The following is a 17,305-nucleotide window of genomic DNA, read 5'->3' on the forward strand; positions in this document are numbered from 1 at the left end:
GAATCCATGTATACAATATTAATAAAGTGTTCACTAGAAACATTAAGTAGGAACCCTGCCAAATAGGGGAGATATAAAGGGTAGTGGATGTGCCACGTGAAAGTGGTGGTGAAGATGGAGGTCGGCCGCATTCACAAACCGTGCGTTCTGAGCGCAGACCATGATGCACAGAATCACCACAGTCTACTGTCCCGAACTTGACAGTTTCATAGGCGTATACGAGACTGTCAAGCTCATGTCCGGGCCCGGCAGGCAGTCTCTGCATTGCAGTCAGTGTGAATTAGGCCATAGATTTGTCAGAAGGAACTAGGTTTTCCCTATAATGTGTCTAGATGATCTAGAAGCGAGGGGAAGCACAAGAGAAGTTTTGTACATGATAATGTGAGAAAAGGTGGCATAAACAATTATGACTCCTGAGATTAAAAGGGAATCTGTCACCAGAATTTTGCCACCTAATCTGAGTGCAGCATAACGTATGGGCAGAAACCCCGATTCCAATGATGTGTCATTTACTGTAGTTTTGATAAAATCACTGATTAATCAGCAGGAGATCATCATTATAGGACTACTTGGCGTGTTACAGGTAGTCCATCATATTCATGAGCTCTGGATAACTGCTAGCTCTGCAGCAGAGAAAACACTGATTTGATCAAAACGACAGTAATCAGCTCAGTAAGTGACACATCGCTGGAATCAGGATCTCTGTCTTCACATGATGCTGCTCTCAGGTGGCGGAACAAAAACCTGGTGACAGATTCCCTTTAAATGCACAATAAAGAGAATTTTGTTTACTTACCGTAAATTCTTTTTCTTATAGTTCCGTCATGGGAGACCCAGACCATGGGTGTATAGCTACTGCCTCCGGAGGACACACAAAGTTACTACACTCAAAACGTGTAGCTCCTCCCTCCCAGTATATACACCCCCTGCTAGCCAGTCCTAGCCAGTTTAGTGCAAAAGCTGAAGGAGGACATCCACCCACAAGAAGAGACAGAGTAAAAACCGGAAGAACCGGAACCTCTGTCTACAACAATAACAGCCGGTGAAGACACCGGAACAAGAAACCTGCCAACAGGCAATAGGGAGGGTGCTGGGTCTCCCATGACGGAACTATAAGAAAAAGAATTTACGGTAAGTAAACAAAATTCTCTTTTTCTTTATCGTTCCTATGGGAGACCCAGACCATGGGACGTTCCAAAGCAGTCCATGGGTGGGAATAAACAGACAACTGAGAAGCAGGCAAAACCTAACTTCACAAATGGGCGACAGACGCCTGGAAGATGCGTCTGCCTAAGCCCGCGTCTGCCAAAGCATAAGCATGCCTTGGATAGAGCTTCGAAAAAAGTATGCAGACTAATTCGAGCTGCAGTCTGACAGACCTACTGAGCCGTAGCCTGGAGCCTGAAAGCCCAAAAGGCACCGACAGGTCTGATCAAATGTGCTCTGATCCCCGGCGGGGAAGGCACTTGAGTACACTTGTTGGGCCTCGGAAATGGCCGACCTAAGCCAACGAACCAGGGTCGGCTTAGATGCCGAGAGACCGCTACGCTGACTAGCGGTCAGCACCAGAGAGAGGTGCACTGCCTAATAACGGCGGTGCAAGACACATAGATCCGGAGCGCCCGCACCAGATCCAGGATATGCAACGCTTTCCCAAGCGATGAACAGGAGCCGGACAAAAGGAAGGCAGGAAAATTGCCTCGGATAAGGTGGAAGCAGTAACCACCTCAGGGAAAAAAGTCCGGAGTCGGACTGAGACCACCTTGTCTTGATGCAAAAGGCCAAGAAGGGGGTGACTCCGAGAGAGTACAGCCAGAACTCTCTGGCGGGAAATTATAGCCACTAGAAGACTACTTTCTGTGAAAGATGAAACAAAGAAACCTCCCTAAGAGGCGCAAAGGGGGGTTTCCGGGAACCGAGAGGGCCGGATTAAGGTCCCAGGGCTCCATAGGCCGCAGGAAAGGCGGAATAATGTGAGATGCGCCCTGAAAGGAGCGCACCGGAGCCAGCCGGACGATACGCCGCTGGCACATACTGACAGAGCCGAGACCTGTCCCTTAATGAGGGATAGTCCTAGCTGTAAACCGGACTGTGAAAGAGACAGGAGGGTTGGCAAAGCTAAAAAGGTCAAAGGACACTTTGAAGCTCGAGTCATAGCGGAGATGACTTCAGGAAGGATACCAGAAGTCGCCAAGATCCAGGACTCAAGAGCTACGCCGTCAATCTGAGAATCCAGAATTCTGACGGAAAAAACGGACCCTTTTGAGAAAAGGTCTGAACGGTCCGGAAGATGCCATGGCAACTCAACGGACAGAAGGAGCAGGTCAGGGTACCAAGCCTGCCTGGGTCAGTCTGGAGAATGAGAATGACCCGACGGCCCCCTTAACTGATCTTGCGCAGGACTCTGGGCAAGAGGTAGAGACGAAGCTGGGATCAAACATGAACCAGTGTGCCTACCGCAAAACCTGAGGATTGTGGACCACGGTTGGACAGCTGAAATAGTCTGCCTCGCAGCTTTCACATCTAGGATGTGGGCTGCGGATATGGTGGACTAGGAGTCCCTTGTCCACTGAAGAATGATGAGCCGCCAAGATTGCCAGACGGCTGAATGTCCCGCCCTGGAAGTTGATGTAGGAAAACGCTGTCACGTTGTCCGACTGGACTCGAATGTGCCTAGCCGCCAACAGATGGTGAAGGCTTAGAGAGCTAGAAATACAGCTCTGATTTCCAGCACATTGAACCAGAGGGCTGATTCGGACAGAGTCCAAGCGCCCTGCGCTCCACGGTGGAGATATACTGCTCCCAAGGCGGAAAGACCAGCACCCTGGTGAGGATCACCTGGGACGGGGCCAGGAAGGAGCATTCCTGAGACAGAGTGGCCGAAACCACCACTGCAACGAGCTCCTGGTCAGTGGCGAAGCCACCACTCCGAGAAGGAGGGAGGTCGCGTGTACAGCGGAAACCCTCCAGTCTCAGAGGACGCAGGAGAAACTGGGCAAGGAATCGCTTCCATTGACGCCACCGTCTGACCAGCACCTTATTTGGTGTCTGATAGAACGACGTCGACCGCCAGCGGAGGGACTACTGATCGACTAAGAGCAGCTTCACAAGTGCCGACAGAGTCTCGAATTGTGTCCCTGAAAACCTCTGGTGCGAAGTCAGAGTGGACCTGGACAGAATGACAAGCCACCCGAATAGATTAGAGTGGCGAGAGTAAGCGAAGTACTCTACTAAGAGTCTGCACTGGATGAAACCCCGAGAAGAAAACCGTCCAGGGCAAACGATCACTGCCAACCCCTAGGGGTGCAGGACCCTATCACAGCAGCCCCAAGGAGAATACTCGAGGGGCCGTGGCTAACCCCAAGGGAAGAGCCACGAATTGGACCACTCCGATGGCAAAACGTAGTCAACGCTGGTGTGAAACTGCGATTGACCCTTGCCGAAAGGCATCCCTGATGCCGATGGCTGCTAGGGAATCTCCTTGGGTTCTTGATTGATCCGGTGAAAAACACACGGAACAAGACCGAGACTCCATGTGAAAACGCCACACCTGACCATGCTTGAAAAGCTAAAGATCCAGGTCGGAAGGCACCGCCCTCTTCGGGGACTAGAAATAGATTTAAGCAAAAATCTCAGAACCGTTCCCAGTCGGGAACCGGAACAATTACTCCGTTGGCCTGCAAGAAATGCCACGGCCTGTGAGAAGGCGGCGGCCTTGGAGCCGGGAGGAGTTGACAGAAAAAATCTGTTTGGCGGGTGGACAGAATTCCATCCTGTAGCCATGGGAGATATAAACTCGCCCCCACTGAACGGAGACGTGGTAGAACCATACGTCGCCAAGTGGAGAGAGCCTGCCACCGACCAAGGAGGTGGTTGGCGTGGCCAGATAGCTCGGAGGAAGCTGACTCCGTGGTAGCATCTCCTGCGGTCTTCTGAAGACGCAGCTTCAAGCCATTTGGTTCTATGAACTAAGGCCAAGCTAGAGGACGATCAGAAGGAGGAACGGAAACCACCGAAACCTCAACTGATTCCTGCCCTGGTTTAGGTTTGTGGCAAGGAAGAACTCTCGTCGCCGAGAGCTTCCTAAATTTCATCTAGTTGGTTCCGAAGAGACTGGTCCCACCAAAGGGGAGCCCAGCAAGGAACCTCTATAGAGGCATCTGCCTTCCATTGCCGAAGCCACACCTGCGGATAGCGAGGAAAGTAGCCAAAACCACTGCTGTGCGGTGTCCAGCATGGCAGACTTGGCAGAGGATGGAAAGACTGAAGTCTGGAAGTTCAGGCAACCGTCTTGGGCATAGAGTCCCTGTGAGGGAATGCATCTCCTCTGAGGAGCCATCAGCCACTGACATAACGGTCCGGGCTGAGCCACCTGAGGTGAATGAGCCCACCTCTTGACCACCATTGGTGGACGGGGGAAACCCAGTCCTCAGAATCACGCTTCATGGGAAGCGACTGTCAGAGCGGACCCTGGGCTGGTCACAGGGGCCTGAAAACTGGAGTGGTTAAGGAACACACGTTGTGTTCACCTAGATAAGGTAACTCCGGCGGATTGAGGTCCAGTACAAAATTAATGTACCGTGGGATCCTTATAGAGGTGCCGTCAGCCACTGATACAACTATCCGGGCTGAAAGTCTGGACACCGGAGTGGCCACGCTTGGCGAATGAGTACACTCCTTGACCACCTCTGATGGGAGGGGGAGACAGGCAGCAGAACCCCGCTGTGGGATCTGCAGGACAGGCTGCGGGCTTGGACGCAGCGGGTTGAAAACTGGAGTGGTTAAGGAACACACTCCTCGTCTTGTTAAAGGTATACTGATGCCTTTTTGCCAGCGGGGAATACTCCCCTGATACAGGCGGATGGAGGTCCAATACAAGTATAATGGACGCAATCTAATCATTCGCATCCCCGTCATCTACGGACGGATCAAAGTACGTAAAGCAGCGTCCGAGCCCCTGATAGAGACATCCTCCTCGTCCAGTGAGTCAGCTCGTATCGGAGCTGCGGGACGGGGAGGACAGGGGACCCTGCGTCTCCCTGTCAGGAGGACGGGGTCTGTGAGCTTTGCTGAGCAAGCAGAAAACGCCCTGAGAAGGGGGTTGCATGCTCAGCGGATGCCGGGACAGCCGACCCCTGGAAAAAGAGATTCCCCCAGGGGTCAGCCACCGAACCCGGAGCAGCTGGAGGGACCATGCATGAGCCTCCAAGCTGAGGGGCCACAGCGGTTATGAGCTCGGTACAGCCGTACGAGACTACCAGCAGTGGATAATAAAAAACAGCCTGCAGCCTCGCTCTGTGAGACATGCTGCAGAGGTGGGGGGCTCTGTCTAGAATGTCTAGAAAACACAAGACAGGGGTTCAGCCTGGGGAGACTCCAGGCTGAGGCACCACCACCTAAGAACCATTACAGTATGGGTCTGTGCCGGTTCAGGCAATATGAGCCTACATGCAGAACATGTAGTGTACAGCCTTGGAGCTTTGCTCCTAGTGAGACATGCTGCTGAGGAGGAGGTTCTATAATAAAGAATTAACTCCTTCACAATGCCCTGATAGTATATAAAAGTGCACAACCAGAGGTTGTGACTTGTCAGGCCGCTATTGTGAGTGCCCCCCCAGGTTCCAAGCCTGGACCCCCAGCCAGATATTCACTCCCTCTGCACTGCAGAGCAGCCAGCGCCGATCAGCGTAGTAAGAACGCTGAGAAAATGGCGCTAGAGTGAGGGGGGAGGGCGGGGGTTAACCCAGGAGCGGGAATCGGAGGGCTAAGAAATGTACAGGGGAGGGAATCATCTCCTCAACAAGGAGTGTCCTCCCCTGTGCAGAGCGGCGGCTGAAGCCGGGGCCTAGAGTTAAACATGCGGCCGAAAATCAGGCATCATCGGCGCGGTACACAGAAAAAAACAGTGGAACCGGCCGGAAACACAGTAAAAGCAGCATTATCAAAGTCAAACACTGTCCACCTAATAAAGTGCCCCACATTGCAGAAGGACCCTCTGAATAACGTCTCTATACTTAGCTTTGAGACGCAGGGTCCAGTCCCTGGGTGGGGTGGGGGTCCAGTGCTCCGTCCAGCAGGGTCCTGTCAAAGGGCTGCGGATGGAGGCCGGTCTCCTGCAAAGCAGTGAGAACCGTGTTGGCTCCCACTTCAAGCCAGAGCCCCAGCATGGGATGGTGAAGGAGCGCGGCATGAAGGGCTCTTGCCCTGAATCAACCTTAACAGCACCGCCGCCAGGGGGGTGTGAAGGGACATGCCGGGGGTCCAGTGGACCCGCTTTTCTTCCAAATCTGTAGAAAAAATGAAAATCAAAAAAGGATGCATGTGTGTGTGTGATCCTCCTGACACAAAGCATGAAAACTGGCTAGGACTGGCTAGCAGGGGGTGTATATACTGGGAGGGAGGAGCTACACGTTTTGAGTGTAGTAACTTTGTGTGTCCTCCGGAGGCAGTAGCTATACACCCATGGTCTGGGTCTCCCATAGGAACGATAAAGAAAGATGACATTTTGGATGGTGTCCTAGAGGTGTGTAGTTCTCTATATCCATCACATCCTGACCATCCAATGAGCCAGCCCCCATCATGTTGGAGCCACATGAGGACGTTAGCTATGTGATACCAGCCTCTGTGCTCAGCGCGATCACACAAGATGTGAGGCTGTCATTGACTTCTATGGTGACGTGACCATCACAACTGCGCCGTGTAAGTGTTAATCAGTGGGAACCACGACGCAACGTTGTGGACAGAATGAGTACCACAAGGATGCTGTCCCTGTCTAGGTAGTGGTGGCCGTGGTGGAGCCCTGCAGTCAATCAGCCGCTAATAGGCCGCATCACTGCCACTTCCTGGGGACAAAACTGACATCAGGGAGAAGAACGAGCTGCTCTCGTCCACACGAATAGAGAATGAAGTGACCTATTATCAGCCGCCGATTGGCTGCAGGGTTCACGCGGGCCCTGAAGCAGACATCATTGGAATGGCGCCAGCAGCGGAGGAGAGGACATGAGGTCTTCTCCTAAGGCCCCTTTCACATTGCGTTTTAGTGGCTCCGTCGGGGCATACGTCCGAAATCCCGCCCCTTCCCCCACAAAACGAGTTTCGGACGTATGCGCCAACAGGGCCATTGAGTATAATGGAGCAAACAGAGCAAGCGTATGCTGTCTTGCACCATTATCGGGTGTATACGCTTTTTGCAGGCGGACAACCGAACGTAGTCTTCTACATCTGGGCATCCGCCTGCAGAAAGTGTATACACTTGAAAATTGAGCATACGCTTGCTCTGTCTGCTCCATTATACTCAATGGCCCTGTCGGCGTATACGTCCGAAACACGTTTTGTGGGGGGGAGGGGCGGGATTTCTGACATATGCCCCGACGGAGCCACTGAAACGCAATGTGAAAGGGGCCTAATACTATAACTGAGCAGTAGCGGACAACTAATGTCAAGAGATCAACCGGTGGATCCCCACAGATTTCAATGACAGAGACACTAATCAGTTTTTAAAAATGATGTGTGTACGGATGAATGAAACTCTATGGGTCAGTGTGTGCTATCCCCACCCAAAATAAATGGGCAGCACCAGCACGAGTCACACAGAAACGTGGATGTGGCCTTAATTACACCGGCATGCTGGGACGGCCCCGGATCACAGTGACTAACATCAGATTACCTCACTTATGTTACTATAAGTAGCACTACCACGTCCTCCAGCCTAATCTGTGCCGTGACTGTGGGATGAGTAGCCATACATTGTGAGAGGGGACAGGTAGGGAGAAAAGGAGGTAAAAAGAGAAACTATTAAAGAGAACCAGTCAGGTGCAATATGAACCCAGAACCAGGAGCAGTTCTGGCTGCATACTGCTGTTCCCTGCCTAACTGATCCTGTATCTACAGTATGTAGCATACATAAAGAGATCTTTGGAAAAAGTATTTCTAAAGATCTTTTATCATATGCTAATGAGCGAGGGGACTAGTCCCAAGGGTGTTACTTCCCTTGGCTAGTCGGCCCCCTTAGCATGTAACACACCCCTGTGGGCGCACTAACATGCTAATAAATGTGCAGCATCAGAGGATGGTCGCTCTCACCTCCGCTGCCACCGCTGGTTTTCGGCTTAGCGCACATGATCAGAATGTCCCGGACTTCCAGTCATGTGTACGCGTCCTGGCTTTACACTGCTATAGTGGGCATGACTGGAGGTCCGGGGACATTCTGATTGTGTGCAGTGAGCCAAAAAGCAACGGTGGCAGCAGAAGTGAGTACGACCATCCTCTGAGGCTGCGCATTCATTAGCATGCTAGCACTCACACAGGGGTGTGCTAACATGCTATGGGGGCCGACTAACACCCTTGCGACTAGTCCCTGGCCTCATTAGCATATGATAAAGGATCTTTATCCACACCATCCAGGGACATCTATACCCCAGCCAGGCCTCCTAATGAACCTGAAACACAGGAGGAACGGGTTGAGGCCGTTTTTTTTTTTTGATAACCACATCTATAAGGGAAGATATTGACTTTTCTTTCTCTTTATAGTCTGACCTGTAGCTCTTGCTTTTGACCCCCTTTTCATTCCTGCTGGGTGCTGTGGTGCACACCAGTAAACCTAGTGGTCTGAATGGGCTTTGCATGCTGGATCCATTGTGATGCGGCATGGTATCTTATTAGTGGATACAATTATCATCACTTTTTTCTGATCTTGATTATTTAACCTCTTTGGTCAGACTTGTTATATTGTCGATAGCATTGTTATCGGCAGGATTTAGGTTAGGGACTCATCAGGGTCTCCAAGGGTGAGGCTACGGTGAGCGGGGGCGCCATTGGCGCACTTTAGGGTGCCGAACTCCGTGGCAAGGTAGGGTCAGAACGTAGGGGCAACCGTAGGGCCCTTTAGGTTCAAAATATATATATATATTTTTATTATGGAGTTTTTTTCTTATATACATCCACTTAGTGTTTTTAAGTATATTTAATAAAGATTGTACAATTTAGGAATTTTGGTAAATTTAAGGGATCTTTAAAAATACTTTTTCTAAAAATCCCTTATTCTATACTAGTGTATACAGGGACGGTTAGGCAGGGATTAGCAATATACACCCAGAACTGCTCGTGGTGATGGGTGCATATTGCACCCGACAGGTTCCCTTTACTATTAGGACAGTCATCACTGCGCTGTACGGCAGCCATTGCTGGGTGTCTGGGGTACAAACATCCAGAAAAAAAAAATCGTATAAAACACCAATAGTCCAGTTCAGCAAAAAGTCTTCCAGTCCAGTCCTCCATGGCAGCCGTCACTTCTGTGGCCACAATCCTTGGCCCTAGGGTCAAGGCCACAAGTCCTCCTGATGGAGATAGGTAACTGTGTGCTCGAAGTGTATGGTCACGGTGTCGGCGGCCGACGTGACGACTGTCCTGGAGGGCTGGATGCTGAAACACAGCAGAGCAAATGATACTGCGACAAAAATGGACACAGCCCAAGCCCTGAGGGAAATCTTTTTTTTTTTTTCTTTCCACATGAGATAAAAAAAAAAAAAATGGCCATGTGAATGAGGACTGAGGGTACGTCCGACCGCAGCGGAATATTACGCCCATCAAACTTGCTAGAAATCCATAGTGATTGCCGGCAAAATCCGCATGCAGCTGTGGCTTCACCATGAATTACACTGACGGTGGCATCCTGTGGCATGTACCGTATTTTTCGCTTTAAAGGACGCACTGGATTATAAGACGCACCCCAAATTTAGACATAAAAAAAGGTAAAAAAATAAAATTGGGGTCAATCTTATACTCCGGTGTTCTCTTACCAGAGGGGGGCAGCAGTGGTGGTGAAGCAGGGTCACAAGAGGCAGAGGTTGTGGTGGCAGGAGCCGCGGCGTCCGTGGTGGCAGGAGCCGCGGCGTCCGTGGTGGCAGGAGCCGCGGCGGGTGAGTAGTGCTGCAGGCCGGTGCGGTGAATGTCCCAGTGTCTGCGGTCCCGGTTCAAATGATGGTGCCTGGAGCGGCGCATGCGCAGATGGAGCTCTCATCCAAATGATGGTGCCTGGAGCGGCTTGTACCCAGATGGAGCTCTCATCCAAAAGCTCCATCTGCGCACACACCAGCTACCGGTGCCATCATTTGAAATTGTGACCGCGGACAAACTGGGTAACATGCTGCACAGCCGCCCGCACAGTGGCAGCCAGCTCGCACACCCTGCATGCAAGCAGCCAGGTACCTGTGCCTGCTTGCGGGCGGCAGCCGGGTGCCTGCTTGCGGGAGGCAGCCGGGTGCCTGTGTGAGAGCGGCAGCCGAGTGCCGCCCGCACGCAGCCACAGGTACCCGGCTGCCGCCCGCACGCAGCCACAGGTACCCGGCTGCCGCCCGCACGCAGCCACAGGTACCTGGCTGCCGCCCGCACGCAACCACAGGTACCTGGCTGCCGCCCGCACGCAGCCACAGACACCCGACTGCCGCCCGCACGCCGCACAGACAGGACCCCCAGGTAAAGCTATATTCAGATTTTAAGACGCACCCCTCATTTTCCTCCCAAATTTTTAGGAGGAAAAGTGCGTCTTATAATCCGAAAAATACGGTACGTGCCCATTCCTCAGAGCTGACTATTCCCAGCACACATGGACGCCATTTTCCAAGCCCCATGTATCCACTATGAGCAGAGCTGTATTTTTTTCTTGCTGCCGCCCCAGGACTGAGCCATATTTAGCCTTTTGAGCATCACATATCTGTCAGGTTTCCATGGGGGTCTGGTGTGATCGTCCCAGGTGGGTCCATACAGACTGGGCTATGCTTATATTCTAAACTACCGGAACTCCTCAACGGTTCAGCAAGAAAGAAGGACAGACAGGTGAGGTCAGTCATGTAGTTGAGCGGCCGGGGAGATGCCAGCGGGACCTGCCTCTCGGACCAGTCACCTCATCCCCGGGTACACTGGTAATGGAGGTGCGCACCCTCAGCCCCCGGTCCGATCACTGTTAATGGATATAGCAGAGCGCTGCACTCGCAGTCCCATACAAAATGCCTGCACAGTTCTGCTCCACTCAGGTCCTGTCGTCAGAGCTTCAGAGCCCCACATTTGGGGTATCTCAGATTGGACCCCCGCAATCAGCAAATTATCCCTCATCTTGTGGACATTGAAGGACTTGCTTTTATTGGATTTAACCCTTTACGTTTTAAAATGTAAACACGACAAGGCTTACCCTCTTTAAAATGATCACAATAATGAATAATAAGCACTTGTCCCTGCAGCTCCTGTGCCGCGATCCCGATGGTCTTTGTTGCCATGACTGCACTGTTTACCCCCCAGGCTCCCTGTGCCATCTCTGTATGGGGGGACTCAAGAGCGAAGTGAACCAGCTGTTACATAGCTGATGCCCACTTAATCTGTTGAATGCCTCAAGAAGCCTATTAAAGGCTTCAAGATAGCGGCTGTCACTCCTGAAGACCATCAGAAGCTGATTTTTGGCGCAGTACGGCCGGTTTCACACATCCGGCTTTTCGCCGGTTTGCCGGATCCGGCGCTCTCCCGTACAGACAATACAGTACAGTGACAGCGCTGTAACTTCCGGGTCACATGCGCCGGTCACATGACAGCAAGTGACCGGCGCTTGTTGCGCTGTCACTGTACTGCAGTCACTGTATGGGAGAGCGCCGGATCCGGCAAACCGGCGAAAAGCCGGATGTGTGAAACCGGCCTACAGCGATTTCAACCGAGGACCCCCGCCCTTTACCTCTCCTGGCAACAATTAATTATCTGATAACAGCAGAAGCTGAACTAAGAAATAAGCAAAGTAAGACATTTTTTTTAGTAGTGTGTCGCCCATTCTTACTGCCGCCCTAGGCACCTGCCTTCAACTGCTATATTACGATTATGGCTCATTGGGATTTTTGGACAGGATGCCACAAGGCCCAAATTTGCGGAGCACCTTCCTATATAATACAAGTAAAACGGTCCAATTGCTCAGAGATTTTCTGGGATCAGAAGATTAAAGAAGTTGTCCAGTTACCAAAACTGATTTTTTTTCTTTCTGATAAATCTTGCTAATATGTGCCCCTCAACACATCTATTATGTTTTTTCAGCAAAATTACCTTTCATTGTGCACTAGCAGCACACTGTCATTGCTGGCTCCAGCTCTGATGGGGTTAATCTCTCCTCTGACTTCCTGTGTTCAGTTCCTACAAGTCCCAGAATTCTTTGTGGCTCTAGGGCGGTGTCTGGCTTATCTAACACACCCACTGTGTCTAATACACCCACTCTGCTCCCACCCAAACCCTCCTCCCTGCCTCTTCCCAGTGGATGTGCACTGAGATCAATCATACAGACAGCAGCAGCTCTACACAGCCAGGGGAAGAAAGTGTGTGCGCGCGTATATACAGTGTGTGTGTATATACAGTGTGTGTGTGCGCGTATATACAGTGTGTGTGTGTATATACAGTGTGTGTGTATATATACAGTGTGTGAGTGAGTGTGTGTGTGTGTGTGTATATATGTCATACTCACCTGTCTGCAGGGTCCGGGTGCCATGCTTGTTTCCAGCCCCTGTCCCGGTCCCGCCGCTTCGGCTGTGTGCAGTCTCCCCGGGGCACGCACGAAGCTTGCAGGACCTGGCCGTGGATCACCTGATGCAGTCACCTGACGCATCAGCTGATCGTAGTCTCGCCGGCTTTTTCGTGTCCGGCCGGCTATCAGCTGATCCTGCTGTCAGGGGACTTCATCAGCTGATTACCGGCCGCTCCTGCAGCGATGGGACGGGATCAGACTCCTGTCCAATCGATCGCTCCAGGAGCTGTCGGTAATCACCACAGCACATAAGTGAGTATGTATTTTTTTTTTTTGGCACTGATGCATCAGCTGATTGTATAATCGGCTTTTATACAATCAGCTGATGTGTCATGTGATTCAGGCACTTGATCCTGACACATCATCTGATCGCTTTGCCTTCCAGCAAACCGATCAGATGATATTGGATCCGGATTGGACGGCGCGGGACCCTAACCCAGGATTACTGCGGAGGGGGGTTTATTTCAATAAAGATGGAGTCACTAATTGTGTTGTGTTTTATTTCTAATAAAAATATTTTTGTGTGTTGTGTTTTTTTTTTTTTTTTTATCATTACTAGAAATTCATGGTGGCCATGTCTAATATTGGCGTGACACCATGAATTTCGGGCTTAGGGCTAGCTGATAATATACAGCTAGCCCTAACTCCATTATTACCCGGCTAGCCACCCGGCTTCAGGGCAGCTGGAAGAGTTGGATACAGCGCCAGAAGATGGCGCTTCTATGAAAGCGCCATTTTCTGGGGTGGCTGCGGACTGCAATTCGCAGTGGGGGTGCCCAGAAAGCTTGGGCACCCTTCACTGTGGATTCCAATCCCCAGCTGCCTAGTTGTACCCGGGCTGGACACCAAAATTAGGTGAAGCTCACGTCATTTTTTTTTTAAATTATTTCATGAAATTCATGAAATAATTAAAAATAAAAAGGGCTTCTCTATATTTTTGGTTCCCAGCCGGGTACAATTAGGCAGCTGGGGGTTGGGGGCAGCCCGTACCTGCCTGCTGTACCCGGCTAGCATACAAAAATATGGCGAAGACCATGTCATTTTTTTTTTCTTTTTGGGTAAAAAACTGCATACAGTCCTGGATGGAGGATGCTGAGCCTTGTAGTTCTGCAGCTTCTGTCTGCTCTCCTGCATATACTAGTGAATGGAGGATGCTGAGCCTTGTAGTCCTGCACCTGCTGTCTGCTCTCCTGCATACACTAGTGAATGGAGGATGCTGAGCCTTGTAGTCCTGCAGCTGCTGTCTGCTCTCCTGCATACACTAGTGAATGGAGGATGCTGAGCCTTGTAGTCCTGCAGCTGCTATCTGCTCTCCTGCATACACTAGTGAATGGAGGATGCTGAGCCTTGTAGTTCTGCAGCTGCTGTCTGCTCTCCTGCATACACTAGTGAATGGAGGATGCTGAGCCTTGTAGTTCTGCAGCTGCTGTCTGCTCTACTGCATACACTAGTGAATGGAGGATGCTGAGCCTTGTAGTTCTGTAGCTGCTGTCTGCTCTCATGCATACACTAGTGAATGGAGGATTCTGAGCCTTGTAGTTCTGCAGCTGCTGTCTGCTCTCCTGCATACACTAGTGAATGGAGGATGCTGAGCCTTGTAGTTCTGCAGCTGCTGTCTGCTCTCCAGCATACAATGAACATTTTGAATAAGGAAATGACATCAGACCTTTTTTTTTTTTCATCAACAATCTTTAATGGCATTGTGCACTGATTAAAAACGCAGTGAGCAAAAACGCAGCAAAAAACGCACCAAATCGCAGCAAAAACGTGACATGCAGCACCGCAGGTGACAGAGCAGAGCAAGTTTGTGACATGCTGTGCCCTGACACATAGTGTGCTGCATGTCACTGTATCCACTCTGGGACTTGTTGTGCAGGTGAACGGATGCTACATGTCACTAACTGTCTCCACTGTGGTACTTGTTCTGCAGGTGAGAGTGTATACAGTTGGTACTATGCAGCAGAAATCACAGAGTGGAGACAGATAGTGACATTTAGCATCCAGTCACCTGCACAAGTCCCAGAGTGGATACAGTTATTGACATGTAGCATCCGGTCACCTGCATGCGCCAGATGCGGCGTCCTGCGGCAAAAACTGCATCCGGCGGCCGAATGCGTTTTTTTTTTTTTGCTCTGCGCATGCTCAGTATCAAGCCACATCCGTCAAACGGACAGGCCGCATGGAAAAACGTATGCAACAGATCCATTTTTTTCGCCGCATCCGTTGCATAGGTTTTTGAGCCACACTGCAAAAACCGGATGTATGAAAGCAGCCTAAGCCATCACATTCCCGCTGAAAATCCTCATCAAATACCATGTGAACAGATCATTACTAGCAATTTTTTATTTTTTTTGGTGAAGGAAGTCCAGTTCTTAAAATGTCCAGTAATGTAGAATATTTCATGTGGCCCCGGTCAGCTGTATTTGATGCTGGATTATAGAAGTGGTCAGTAGAGGATTGTTCCAAAAAACATACAGATAGGGAATTTAGATTGTGAGCCCCAATGGGGACAGTGTTCCTGATGTATGTAAAGCGCTGCGGAATATGTTAGCGCTATATAAAAATAAAGATTTATTTTTTATTGTTCAGTGTTTGTATACTATTAGCGAAGGTCCCCAAAAACATTAAAGTTGTCAAAACTTGCTGGATCTGCCCACAATGTAACATGTGGGAGAAAAAAAATAGTATTCGGCATGTTGGCCTGTCTAAGTGTTACTATGTATGGGGGAATCCAGAATGATTGCTTTTGGCCGAATGATCCAACGGCCACTTAAATGACGTCATGACGGATAGTAGCGATATTTATGGGTTATCTTCCAATAAGTGCAGGTGCTACAAGGTTTCTGCTTTTCATTTGTGTGGGAGAAGTTGAATGTCTGCTGGTGCGTGCCCACGATCAGTGTTTGCAGCGTTTTGGATGCGGCATTCTTCAGCTGTGTCCAAAACGCTGCATTGTACAGTACAAGCACAGTGGAGGGATTTCTAGAAATCCTGTGCCCGCTGTGCTTGTTTTTTCCGCAGCAAACCCTGATCTGCGGTGCGTCTTTCCAGACTGCAGCATGTCAGTTGTTTATCGCGCATTCGCCTGTGTCCTCCGTAGGGAGAACACAAGTGAGAGACTTCAGCGCCCTGAACCCTGATCATGGGCACATACCCTTAGGCTCGTGTACACAGAACACCCTACATACAGCCCGGTGTGCCCATCATTCCCTTTTTCTTTGTGTGCCTTTTCTATTCTGATCACCACCACCTATATATACCTCTGTAGGAGCCCTGACTTAAGGCCGCTTTACACGCAGCGACATCACTAACGAGATATCACTGGGGTCACGGAATTTGTGACGCACATCCGGCCTCGTTAGCAACGTCGTTGCGTGTGACACTTACAAGCGACCGCTAACGATCCCAAATACTCACCAAATCATTGATTGATTGTTGACACGTCGTTCATTTTCCAAATATCGTTGCTCATTTGGTTGTTCGTCGTTCCTGTCGTTCCATCGCTACGTGTGACACCCCGGGACCGACGAACAACACCGTCCCTGCGTCCTCTGGTAACGAGGTGGGCGTGACTTTCATGCGGCTGCTCTTTGCCCCTCCGCTTCTATTGGACGGCTGCCGTGTGACGCCGCACAAACCGACCCCTTAGAAAGGACGTTCGCCATCCACAGCGACGTCGTTAGGAAGGTAAGTTCGTGTGACGCGTTCCTGCGATATTGTTCGCTATAGGCAGCGATTCGCCTGTGACGCACGAACGATGGGGGTGGGTGCTATCCCTAGCGACATGCGATGTCGCAGCGTGTAAAGCGGCCTTTACTATGACCATACCACCTCCCCAGAGAAGTACCAATCTTGGTGTTGGTGTAGCAATGTGCCAAATCACAAATTCCCGCAGTGCTCCGCTATATGTATCTGCTTCTGCTTCCGGACCTTGTGTTCTTTTCTCTCGCCTGCTGATATCTGAACATTTCTGTGAATGGCCACCGGATGGAAAGCTCCAGCCTTGATGATATACAATCAGGTCAGAGCATGATTGGAGCAGAGAAGGGGGTCAGCGTCTGCCTGCTGCGCTCTGGTCCAGCCTCAGAGTAGTAATTGCTTTCAGTCCTCACCACACTATATGGTCACGGTCTGGAAGTAGTAGACGTCTTAGGCTGCTTTCACACATCCGGTTTTGCAGTGCGGCTCGAAAACCTATGCAACGGATGCGGCGAAAAAAACAGATCCGTTGCATAAGTTTTTCCATGCGGCCCGTCCGTTTTTTGACAGATGCGGCTTGATACGGAGCATCCGCAGTGCAAAAAACTGCATCCGGCGTCCATAGGCTTGCATTGTAAATCTCGCCGGATCCAGCGTGATGCGTTTTTTTCGCCGCACAAAAAAAGTGCCAGGCAACGTTGCATCATGGGCTAAATATGCCGCATCCGGCAAAAAACGGACGCAACGCAAGGCCATGCGGCCCAATACGGCGCTAATGCAAGTCTATGCAGAAAAAAACTCAACCGGCGGCAAAAAAAAAAAAGGTTGCGTTTTTTCTGCAAAGCGCCGTATTGTGCCGCACAGCAAAAACAGGATGTGTGAAAGCAGCCTTAGCACCAGCTGACAGGCAATCCTTACAGGAAAGCCGTTCCTTTGTTTTCATCGCAATGCTTTATACATTTACAGATCTGTTTCCACATGGACCTGCACCAGGTGAGTCCCAGCTTCACCTTCACCTTGATTTTTAGGTCTTTATGGCTATCAGGACTCTGATGCTAA

At 50.6% G+C, this 17,305-nt stretch overlaps 1 protein-coding gene across 2 annotated transcripts in view; it reads right to left on the reverse strand.

Annotated features, from left to right (window-relative positions):
• STARD7 (StAR related lipid transfer domain containing 7) overlaps positions 1-17,305 on the reverse strand; it is a 72,064-nt gene that overhangs the window by 48,378 nt on the left and 6,381 nt on the right. The gene's annotated exons all lie outside the window — the stretch shown is intronic.

Source organism: Anomaloglossus baeobatrachus, chromosome 4, assembly GCF_048569485.1.
Source record: "Anomaloglossus baeobatrachus isolate aAnoBae1 chromosome 4, aAnoBae1.hap1, whole genome shotgun sequence".
Lineage (NCBI taxonomy): Eukaryota > Metazoa > Chordata > Amphibia > Anura > Aromobatidae > Anomaloglossus > Anomaloglossus baeobatrachus.